This window comes from Podarcis gaigeae, assembly GCF_964106915.1.
Source record: "Podarcis gaigeae genome assembly, chromosome: 11".
NCBI classification, from domain to species: domain Eukaryota; kingdom Metazoa; phylum Chordata; class Lepidosauria; order Squamata; family Lacertidae; genus Podarcis; species Podarcis gaigeae.
In genome coordinates, this window is record NC_139687.1 from 11,734,073 (window position 1) to 11,746,324 (window position 12,252).

At 41.9% G+C, this 12,252-nt stretch overlaps 1 protein-coding gene across 7 annotated transcripts in view; it reads right to left on the bottom strand.

The window, feature by feature from the left end:
- The window catches only part of LOC310826732 (semaphorin-4D-like), a 121,582-nt gene that overhangs the window by 40,528 nt on the left and 68,802 nt on the right, over positions 1 to 12,252 (bottom strand). The window contains exon 2 of one of the 7 annotated variants that reach the window (XM_083701968.1): positions 8,839 to 8,921. The exons of the other annotated variants lie outside the window; for them this stretch is intronic. The gene's annotated coding sequence lies outside the window, so the exon portion shown is untranslated. The remainder of the gene's footprint in view (positions 1 to 8,838; positions 8,922 to 12,252) is intronic. 7 annotated transcript variants of the gene reach the window in all.

Below are 12,252 nucleotides of genomic sequence, written 5' to 3' on the forward strand. Positions count from 1 at the left end.
ACTTTGAAACTATGGTAGAGTCTACTGCTGTTTGTCTATTTATTTCATAAAAGCTATATATCAGTACCACTTCATTATAGAAGAAACCTCAAAGAGGTTCAGAAAAAAATGTCATCTTCTCTAACCAGTATTATATTATTGTTCGGTTGTTTTAATGTAAACTGATAAGCATTAGCTATGTAAAATGCATGCAACCTTTATGATCTATGCAAATAATTTGTTATCTGTAGTAAAATTGTGAAAATCAAGTAAAAAGATTTCGGAAAAGAAAAGACAAGTCAGTTGACAATGTCAATGGCAGATCCTTTTCTGCACTATGGACTAATTGGATGGGGGGGGGGGGGTATATAAAGCAGAAGAATCCATAAAGTGCTTGTCCCATAAAATTAACATCTCAGAGCCCAGTTGAGGTTCATTATTGTATCGCTACCACAGCAACAAAAACATTTCTAACACAAAGATTTGCTTATTTTTAAAGAGAAAAGTAAAGGATTATTATGATTCTTGAAATAATAAAAAGGGGGTTTTGAGTCATACATTTCACAGCGCTATCTATGAGCCAATGAACACTTTTAAAGATATGCAAACAAAAAACGGGGGAAAGGGGAAATGTAGAACAGTAGAGCCACCAGGGGGGAAAATGAACAGAATAAGAAGCTGGCTAGAATCCACTCTGTAAATCAGTAAACTTAACAGCAAATTAAGCTGCAAGATTCACTGTGCTAAGGGTCAAGTTGTTGGAAGAATCTGGATCTAAGTTTCTTTCTACCGGGCAAAGATCACTAGCAGCTGAATTTGGGGTGGGGTAAAAGTGATGTAAGGAACGTGGGTGGCGCTGTGGGTTAAACCACAGAGCCTAGGGCTTGCAGATCAGAAGGTCGTGAGCTCCCCTTGCTCCGTCCCAGCTCCTGCCAACCTAGCAGTTCGAAAGCACGTCAAAGTGCAAGTAGATAAATAGGTACCGCTCTGGCGGAAAGGTAAACGGCGTTTCCGTGCGCCCTGGCTTCCATCATGGTGTTCTGTTGCTCCAGAAGCGGTTTAATCATGCCAGCCACATCAGCCAGAAGAAGAAGAGTTTGGATTTGATATCCCGCTTTATCACTACCCGAAGGAGTCTCAAAGCGGCTAACAATCTGCTTTCCCTTCCTCCCCCACAACAAACACTCTGTGAGGTGAGTGGGGCTGAGAGACTTCAAAGAAGTGTGACTAGCCCAAGGTCACCCAGCAGCTGCATGGGGAGGAGCGGAGACACGAACCCGGTTCCCTAGATTACAAGTCCACCGCTCTTAACCACTACACCACACTGGCTCCCTTGTCCTTTCTGTGAACAAATGCCAGCTCCCTTGGCCTGAAAACGAGTTGAGTGCCTCAACCCCACAGTCACATTTGACTGGACATAACCACCCAGGGATCCTTTACCTTTACCTACCCTTCATCTGCTTGCTGAAGTCTGAGATGAGCTCTCCAGCAATGTTTTCACCAATGCTGTTTTCTTGACAGTTGGCCTGTCTTCATGCCTTGGTGCATTTTTCAAGTGTTGCTGTTGTCAGCAGCGAGTTGAATGCCCTGACATAGCTTTAGCCAGTAACTATTGGCACTTTCATCTGGCAATCTGCTGGACGCCACTACTTTAGTATGGACTTCTGCGAAAAGAGCCTGTAGAGAAATGTAGAAACGAGGCTTGCGGACTTCTGAACAATCATTCATGCAAATCACAAAGAACGAGTGGTTCATCCATCACTACCTCAGAGCGGTTGACTATTCCCAAGCACACACCTCTCCCTCCAGGCCGACGTGGCTTAAAAAGGGATAAATGAAGGGTTTTATTTGGAGTTTATTTGCAACATGTCGTCTTGGACGGCCTGAGATTCATTTCCCAGTGTGCTTATATGTGTAACTGTGTCAGAGTTACTGGCACGCTGTGAATAGCAATTTATTTCTACAGTTTTGATTTCTGAGCAGGCAGGAAGCCAATGGCTGATATTAAGTGCTGGAAGGCCAGCTCTGCATGTAATAATAGAGTTCTATCCTCTCTTGCACTCATTTGAACTGAGGGCAGCGTTCTCAATTCATAGGCTTGGCATTGGGGGAACGATTGCTGCCATAGGCACATTAAAGTTAACATATAGTAATCCCACAAATGACTTTTTAGTAACCATCTGAGATAGTCTAGATGGAAATAGCCTTGCTGGGCTTCTACATATCAATGAAGCACTCTTTACTGGTCTAGTGTACAACTTGTTTCTTGCAAGAGTACCCAGCCCTATAAGAACTACAGAATATACAAAAATAGCATAGATGTTAGTGGGTGCTGCTGTTTGCCATTTATCATGTCATAAACTATTACTGTGGTTAGCTTAGCCCAGGGTGCGTAGACTCAAATCATCTATGTAGGTTGTTTTTTGTTTTAAGAAAAGGTCTTGTAAAATCAGCTGCAATAAATATGCAATACTGTGTTCAGGTGGGAGGATTTGAGATGAAAATACAAAGCCTATCTAGGGCTGTGGGAGTCTCTCATTTAGTTCTTCTGCAAATGTTTTTCACTTAGTTGTAGATTGCTTGAAACGTGGAATTTGAATTGTGTGCAGTTTTCAAGGTTGCCAAACTATTTTTTTTTTAAGGCAGCTCAGCTGCTGGTCAGGAACACCTTGATACAAGACTAGATTATGTTGCTTTGTGGGGTTGTAGGCTTGGAGGAAGATGTGACTGAAATTTCTTGCGAAAGTACATTTGATGTGGCTAACCGTGTTTAAACACCTGTGCCTATATATAGAGAGAGAGTAGTTTTGTGGCAAGAGTGAACGAGTGTTTGTAAAAGTTTGACTGAACACCAAATATATTGCAGAATGCAAAAAGATCTTGCATTTTGGTGAAACCAATTTGAGTTCTTTGCTTGTCATACTTTCTTTAGAATTGTCTTTTGAGCTATAACTTCAGAGGCATTGCTCAGCAAGAGTCTCAGAAGCAAGAGTAATCATTCAGTAATCTACAGACTGTAAACTTCCATTGTAAGTAGAGCTTTGTCTTGCAAATCAGATGTTGGAGGTATAAACTGCTGATTATATCGTCAAACAGCAACAGAGGCAGCATAACATTTAACATTTCCAGATAATGCTAGCACCTGTGTGTGGTGTGTGTGTGGTGTATGTGTGTGTTGTGTGTGTGCTCGCGTGCACATAGACACTTCAAAATTTGTTCATAGTGCGATATGCATGTCTACTTGGAGTAAGTTTTATCGTGTTCACAGCAAAGCGGGTATAAGATTGCAGTCTTAGAGAGGGAAGCACCTTCTCTTGGTTTCTAAATTACTGGTTGCATTTGATGGGACCCAAAAGAGTAACCAGGGCAAAGTTTCTTAGCAAGACATTTCCCTTCTGAAAAGCTTTCCTGCATTCCTTCTCCTGCTTCTTTTTCGTCTTCTTTGTTCTTTGAGTTCTCTATAACACTACAGAGTTAAATCCTCTGGGCAACAGCTGTTTCATGCCATTTATAACCAGCCCTGTCATGAATTAATGCAACCCGATACTATTGTTGACTGTCCAGAAAGCCTTGAAATACTTAACGGTGTGATTATTTCAAAAGCTGAGATACCTGTGTAATAGCTGCAAAAGTGCTTTGATTCCACTCACCCCCTTTTAAATCTGTTTAAAAGCCACCAAGGCTGGGGGAGGGGAGGATGGGATGTTAAAGTGTAAATTAAGCATTTGCTTTCCCTAAAAGCAGCTTGGCAGAAAAAGCATCCTGCACTTAATATGGCTTTTGCCACATTAGATCACCACAGTGGCGGCTGACGATTCCACTTTGCCTGGAATTTCTTCCACTTGAAATAAACTTCCAACTGGAATTAGTTTGAGTTGGTAGAGGAATTGCTATTGCTTTTATTGGGCGCAAGATTTCATCATACTGCTTTCTTGCCCGCCTCTCATTTCATATAAGTACTAAACATTTGGCAGCTATATCTTGTCACAATGGTAGACTTGTCAAATTTATGAGGCTACTAACTTTGAATGTACGGTACAGCCTACCCGCTCGGCTGTGTCATGCTTCAGCTTTTATACCAGGAATGGTTTGTGTGTGGTACCAATGACAAATTAGTGGTCGGCTGCATACAAATACTGCCATTTTGGAGCCGTAAAAATTATAAATACGTTTCTAATCTCAGAACTTGAATACCAAAAAACCCTGAATTAAAAAAGATTGTCCAGTTGTACCCGTGTGGGGCTTCATTGAGGGTAGGGGGTTCTTCACCTGTGCAGAATATTTATTATTTATTCATTAAATTTGTATATAACCCCGTATCAGTGATGGCCAAACTTGGCCCTCCAGCTATTTTGGGACTACAACTCCCATCATGCTTAGCTAACAGGACCCAGTGGTCAGGGGTGATGGGAATTGTAGTACCAAAACAGCTGGAGGGCCAAGTTTGGCCATCACTGCCCTATACCCATAAGTCTCAGGGCGGTTCACATCCCTGCACATTGTGAATTGAACCCATCGTGCCTCCTGATGATCTGCATGTAGACTGGGACCCTGCCAGAGCCAATACAGGCTGCATTATATTTGTGTATCACTCATATTTCCAGGTTCTGCATAGCTAGGTGGGGAACCTGAGGCCCTCCAGATGTTGTCATATTAGGCTGTCTTGCATTAATTTTCTAGATCAAATTCAATCGGTTTTTAGGCCTAGTATTGGCACAGAAACTTCTTAGGTTGCTCTACAATGATTACCAGATGTTGCAGGGTATAAATATGTTGTTGTTGTTGTTGTTGTTGTTGTTACTACCTCTTTTGGGAGAGAGACAGGGGGATTGTTTCCCTTTTCATAACCTACAATTTTTGTGTGTTGGTGTTTTAACCTAGTTTTTCAACAACAACAAAAAAGAATTATATTTTAGGTTGTTTCTATAATGCTGGTTTTAATGGACGTCCGTGTTTGTTTTTAATATTGTAACTTGCTTTGAGTTGCTGTGGCACAAAAGTGACTAATAAAAGTTATTAAATAATAATAATTTTTGGTTTTCTTTAACAATACTGAAGATTTCTGGGCTACCTTGCTGGACCTCATTTACTATGCCATAAAGAAAACAGATACTTTACAGAGTTAATTCCTGGGAAGGAAAATAGAAAATAAAATCCAAATGGTGACAGGTACTGTATTATATCATTTTTTTCAATTTCACTTCCATCCTCCCCCCCCCTTTGTGTGTGTTAATAGTACACACAGATCTGTCAAAGTAAGTTAATTGATGTTTAACTGATATTTAGGAGCTTTCAGTGGGGATTCTTATTACCTTCAGCAAACCTACCGTACCTCGGGCCGGTGTCTCCAGTGCCGATTGTGGGCCGGAGGAGCGCGTCCCCATGTGTGCACATGCTATTTCCGGCACACTTCCGGGTCCGAGGAGCATTGGAAATAGCTTGTGCGCATGTGCACGGGCCTCCCCTGATCCGGAGGTGCACCAGAAATAACGCTTGTGCATGCGCTCAAGCTATTTCCGGTGCTCCTCCGACCCAGAAGTGGCAACCATGCAACGCAGCGCAGTACAGCACAGCGCACCACAGATAAGAGCGGGCGGCACGGGTCGCAGCGGGCCAGATAAACGAGTCCCTCGGGCCTTATCAGGCCTGTGGATCTTAGTTTGGGGACCCCTGCCCAAGAGGCTCAGTGGTTTAGACAAAGCGCCACCCGCGTCCCCATCTGCAGCAAGCAGATGAAGCAAAGAGCAGAGCACCAACAAGAACTATACTTGCATAAAGAAACCATGGTCTCAGAGACTGCAATAGACATCATCCAGACTCTGCCTGTCTTGTAAGAGTTAGATATCCCTCCTCCCCTTGAAAAACTGAAGGATGCTATGAACTTCTAGGCAGGTGGAAAAGCCTCAGGACAGGATGGAATCCCAACCGAAGTGCTGAAACCAACCTCATTTCCTCCCTTAGGACACACCTCCATGGCTGTGTCTTTCAGTGATGGGGGAAATCATCTGTGCCACAAGACATGCACGACTCCAGCACTGTGACCCTCTGTATAAGAAGAAAGGTGATTGCCATGATTGTAACAACTATCGTGGAATCTCCCTGCTCAGTACTGTGGGGGAAAGCCATTGCCTGGTGTTGTTCTCAACAGAACACAGTTACTCGCTGACAATGCGACTGTACCGACATCCAGTCTGCTGTCAACAACGCAGATCTGGATACTGAACATTTTTTACTGGAGAGAAGGAGAGAAAGAGCTGGGAGTCAACAGCGCATTGGTCCTATATACAGGCGCACAAACCAGGTGTATGGGAAATTCTCGTGCATACTTACCCCAAACTTTAAATCTCTTCATAACTTATAAAGATTTAATTTGCTTTAAGAAGTATAAACAAAAACGCTGAGATTTTTCACCACATAAGGGTTGTTGTTCTTTGTCCTTTTAGATGCACCTAGCAGTTCTCCGTTACTCTGCTGTAGATCAACTTTCAGATATTTTGGACGGCAATCCCCATCAGCCTTAATCCATTTATATGTAAAGCATATTTTAAAAATACAGCTGTGACTGAAAGTTGCATGTGTGTGCAAAATTATAGACGTTTCATGTATAAAACCAACTCGTAATAGCACATACAACCAGCTGTCATTAATCAGCCATTTAGATACTAGCAAAATCCTGGGTAAGCACCATTTTAATCAGGTGACAGTTTGTGTGGATATTCATTCTACTAGCAGGGGCTGATGGGAGTTGTAGTAAAAAAAAACCTGGAGGATACACCAGGTTGGCAAAGGCTACTGTAGATATGGAGGTCATGTGATCAATCACACAGCTTATTACAGATAGGTAGCCGCATTGGTCTGCCACAATAATACTACAACCAGACCTAACACGGACACTGGCACCAGAGCCTGCAATAAACCCAGATGCCAACTTTGCTGCCACATACACCCAGACAACACCATTACTGGCCCCAACAACATCACACATACCATCTCGGGACTATTTAATTGCTCATCGTCTAACATTGTGTATGCCATCAAATGCCAACAGTGTCCTTCAGCTCTCTATATTGGACAAACAGGCCAGACCTTATGCCAAAGAATAAACGGACATAAATCGGACATCAGGAATCACAAGACAGAGAAACCAGTAGGAGAACACTTCAATCTCCCAGGACATTCTATACAAGATCTCAAAGTAGCTGTTTTACTACAAAGGAATTTCAGAAATAGACTGGAAAGAGAAGCTGCTGAATTACAACTTATCACCAAACTTAAAACCATGGAGAAACCTGGCCTGAACAAAGACCTTGGATTCTTATCTCATTATACATGACAAAGCCATTTTTCACCTTTTCACCCCTTGCTTCTTCCTGTAAGACCTATTGCAGTCGTTAAGAGTCGTCAACAGGCTCATCACAGCTATCTGCCAATCACCCATTCCCACCACCCTTCTGAGTAATACCCCTCCCCACCTTCTCACTATATAGAAGGGTCTGGAAACTTCTGTTTCAGTGTATCTGAAGAAGTGTGCATGCACACGAAAGCTCATACCAAGAACTGACTTAGTTGGTCTTTAAGGTGCTACTGGAAGGAATTTTTTTTGTTTTGACACAGCTTATTATCAGTGAAGAAAAACAAACCACTAATTATTTTGGCAACTGCATCACACCAACAGGGAGTGGGGAAAATCCATTTGAATATGAATGACTGGAAGCCTGGAACAACTTAAATAGAATAGCATAATAGTGATCTTCAAAGGAAACGTAAGTTTTCTTGAGGCTCTGTTATATGAATTACAACAACGCTCTAGATTCATTATAAAAGCTGGAATTATTACAACTTTGCAGTGCAATGTTCAAAGCGTCCAAATATATAAAAGCAAAAGATACTCCAAGATGCAATTAAAGCATTTATAAACCTCTCTCTTTCTGCTTCCTGTTTATGCCTCCTTACTAGGAGACCCAGGCAAATATCCAACCGCTAAATCTAAGTGCTTGTTAATTTCAAAACCCTGCCAAAATAAAAGCTCTGGGGGAAATTAGGCTGTGGGGAAAGAACATCCCCTAACCCCCAACACTGGAAGGCTAATAGTGAACACATACTGTAGAATATGCAAATTTGAGGGGGAAATTGGCAAACTTTATTTATTGTTTTGCAATAATTTTGTGGTGGTTTCCTAGGGGAACCAGTATCTGTGTCACATTCATTCACTTTTAGTGAAGGCAGATCAAAAAGTTACATAGCCCCCTTTCCACATTCCCAGTGTAGTTCTCCTAACTTGACGAAGGACAGAGAGTGCAAGTTTGCAACGTACTTAATTGTTGAAGGTGGAAAGAATCTTCCAATATCAGGCATTTTGCTGTGCGCCGGAGATTCCATAGCTCATGAGCCATGGGATGGTTCCAGAAACTTAATTCCCAAAGGGGGCAACGGCAGAGTAAGTTGGACAGGAATCTTCCAACAGTTATAGTTAGACAACCACATCCTTACAACAGAGGCCACTGCAGGGTCTATTAGGTCAGAAACGACAGGGTTTTGTTGAGGCAAACTTATTTTAAGGTTCACAGAGGATGCAACAATAAAACCGGCATACACTTAAAATGACCTCGTAAGGCTTGCAGCCCCAAACCTCACTAACTATAAATATGTACGTATGTGTTGGCTACTACTGCAAGTACCCTTCTAAAAATGGTAGCCACAGAACTGTCCTGCGCACGCTGTTCTTCACCATGAAAGTAAAGTGAGAACATCTGCGAAAAGAAACTTCTGCCAGAGGATGAAATGCTAAACCACAAAGCCTGCATTTCGGTCTACTGTGAGTAATATGCTCCTTGACACTTAAACCTATTAACTTAACACTCCCGTTTCCATTTTTTATTTTTTGTATTTTTACAATAGGTTTAACTGTGAAAATAACCACAGGGTTTTACTGTGTGGTGAGGCTACTATTTCTTTTTTTCTCGCACCTGGGACCTAAAACGGCCGTCAAGTGGTTCTCCATCTCCTGCCTGAGAGGCTTTCATAGCGACTTGCTCAACTGCTGTTCTATCATGGCAGGTCAATGCAGTCCAACCATATGGGCAAACCACAGCAAGAGAATACTAATGAACACCACAACTTTTCCGAGGTAAGTGAAAGGCAATTCTGTTGAAAACCTTGCAGCAGGCCTGGCCTGACCATGAGGCAGACTGAGGCATCCACCTTGGGCGGCAGAAGACCAAGAGGCGGTGTCATGCCTGCCCCGCTGCCTCCAATGGAGAAGTTCTACTCAATATCGATCCACTTTTCAAAATAAACCAACAAGGACAATATGGAATAAAAGCCCCCCCTGCATGCTAATTAGATCTAAAGATCTGTTAAAACAAGATTTTGAGTCACATAACGGAGAGCGACAGACTGATAAGATGAAGATGGACAATTAGAATTAGGAAATTGGAACCAAGAGGCAAGAAAGCAGAATATAAACAAAAGATATTGCCTCTAGAAACCAGGACATGGGGAGCCCCCCGAAATTATTTGAATCTGGAATATATAATTGGTGATATTGTATTGTATTGTATTGTATTTGATTTGTTAATAATTGGAAGATTTTTATTGGAAACTGATATATATATGTCTCCAGAGCAGATTCCAGCATATAGTTAGCAGAGTAAAAACTTAAACATGTTGCAGGATTCCCAAACAATAGACCAGAGGCAATGGCATTTCATCCAGCTGAGCTTCACTGCTACCGAAGGCAAATGAGCATAATGGTCACAAATCCAACACATTCAGGATTGACACTGTCCATAAGAAATCCAGTTGCGGCAGACTTAACTTAAACTTACAATAACTTATAAGAAGTCTAAACCTTAACTCTCGGCACACTATGTACAGAACACCAGAAGGAAAAGAGATAGAAAGAGAAAGTGAAGCCCAGGCTCCTTATGGCCTTACTATTATAGTCAGCATGACCTTGAAGAGGAGATAACAGGACCAGTTTAAGCCAACTGTACTCAGCTTCTCTGAAAGAATAACCCAAACATCATAAACCTTCTTGCTTGTTTCTTTCACACGGAGAAGCCTCCCAAACCCTCTTGAAATAATTAGAATAGGAAAGATCTCTACACATCAGATCAATACTTTCTGCACTAAGAAATGCAAACTGACAGCTGGAACCTGCCTCACAACCCAGGTGTGGAAGGTTTTGGTGTGGATGAAACAGTGACACATGCTGCCCCTGGTCTGGGGACAAATGGAGGCGTGTTTTTTCCGTTGGCAGAAAAGTAGGGCAGATTCAGACAGAGTCTCTGGGCAGGCAGGATTTCACCCCCATACGTCTTCTCTTTTTGCCGCCGCCCGCCACATTCCATAAAAACGTACTCAATGGTATGTGACAGTCATTAAAATCAATGTGCTCAAATGAACCTTATTCTTTCCGTACATGCCTTCCTTGACAGGCCTCACCCACGATCAGCACAAGTCGAACCCACCGGTATGCGGCCCAAGAACATCATCAGATGGAGAGATTGCCCTCGTGTCCACCTTACATAAAGGCAACAGACAGACAGACAAGGATGTTTTGCATTCTTTTCTTGTGCCAACCTTCCATGATGGAATAGGACTACTTAGCAAGAACATTCTTCTCTATATTAAAAAGTGTGCGTGGCATCATGGCAATCACGAAAAGAAAACAAAGGTAGTTTTGAAGATCTGCCTCCTTGTTTGTTTTTCATCCTCCCTTCCACACAGAAAAGCTCTGTATCTTTTTCTGAAGGCAAAAGCAAAGAACAGGAAGAAAACTAAAAGGAAGGCTTTGGTGACTTTGCCCTCCTTATAAAAACAAACAACAGCAGGGAAAAGAATACTACTAAATAGAATACAGGGGAATGTTCTGGGAAGGCTGCAAACCTGTTGTCTTTCTAATAACTCCAAAGAATGAATCCACATTATATAACAATCAAATTTAATGCTACCAATGAAGTAAGAATGAACAATTCCCTTGAGGCCAAATCCTTCTGGAAACATTAATTCAGCCACATTCAGCCAACTCAACATATAAGCGCTCAGAAGCAAAAAACTTTGATTTTGGGGGGTTGACTTAATAGCCTGTGCTTTGAAAGAGAGCCCAGATCAAAAACAGGAATGAGTTATGTCTGAGTGACCAAATCATTTTAATGCATTTTACCTGTGTTCCAAATCAGTCCAATGGCCACTGAACAAATAATTAAGAAGACTTGACACGCCGGCACAAATTCTCCATCTGTGGTACCGCAAACAGATCTGAGACAACGTGCAAGGCAAACATTGTGGGTTGGTTATGGGAAGTGTCAGATTCAGAGTCATGCAAAATTGTTATGTGGTGCAGAAATCCTTACTGCCATAGCTTTGACTACATGTCCAATGTTCGTCTTTTTTCTTAGTAAGGTCCTAGGACAGGATGGCAACTAGCAGGCAACACAACAGTTAAGAACTTCCCTTCTTGCGCATACATAAATGAGTGTGCCTTCTTTTGTCAAATGGTGCTGTCATGGCCACAACCAGGGTGAAGTAGTGATCCTGAGTGTGCTAACTTTGTTTCATTTTTTAGATTATTGTTATGGGCCCCAGTCTAGCCAAAAATGGTGGTGAATAAGTCCTACTGAAAATAAGAGCATGTATATTCAATCACAGCTTAACTTGTTCCATTGGTTTCCAATGGGACTCTCGGTGTAACTACATTAGGGTTGCCTAAAGAATGTTTAAGGGACACGGGTGGCGCTGTGGTCTAAACCACTGAGCACCTTGGGCTTGCCGATCAGAATTGCACCTAGATTGGGGCATTCAGCCATACATTTGCTCTGCAGCGTTTTAAACACCGCAGAGTAACACAAGAGTTAAACAGTGATGTGAGTTTGCTGGAAATTTTTGAATTGCAAAATTTGCCAAAAAGCCTTCCTGTGCAAATTGAAGGTAATTCACGTTTGTTTGTTTGTTTGTTTGTTTGTTTGTTTGTTTGTTTCAGTCTGCATCAGAAAAGTGATACGATTTAGCATGTTTACTGCATTTGTGTTTAGTGAACGAAGTTTAAAAAAACAACAGTGAAATGGTCAAACTTGTCTAATATTTATTTACAATTGGCATCCATTGGTTGTTACAAATGAACTTATAGAAGCAGACGATTTCCCTGAAGAAATAAAGTTCTGGGAAATTTTAGGCCTGTGTCACTAGAGCAAGGTCCCTGCCTCCAAGCAGCTTACAGTCCAAAGGAGCCTAGGACTGGAGCTACCGTATTTTTCGCTCTATAAGACACAC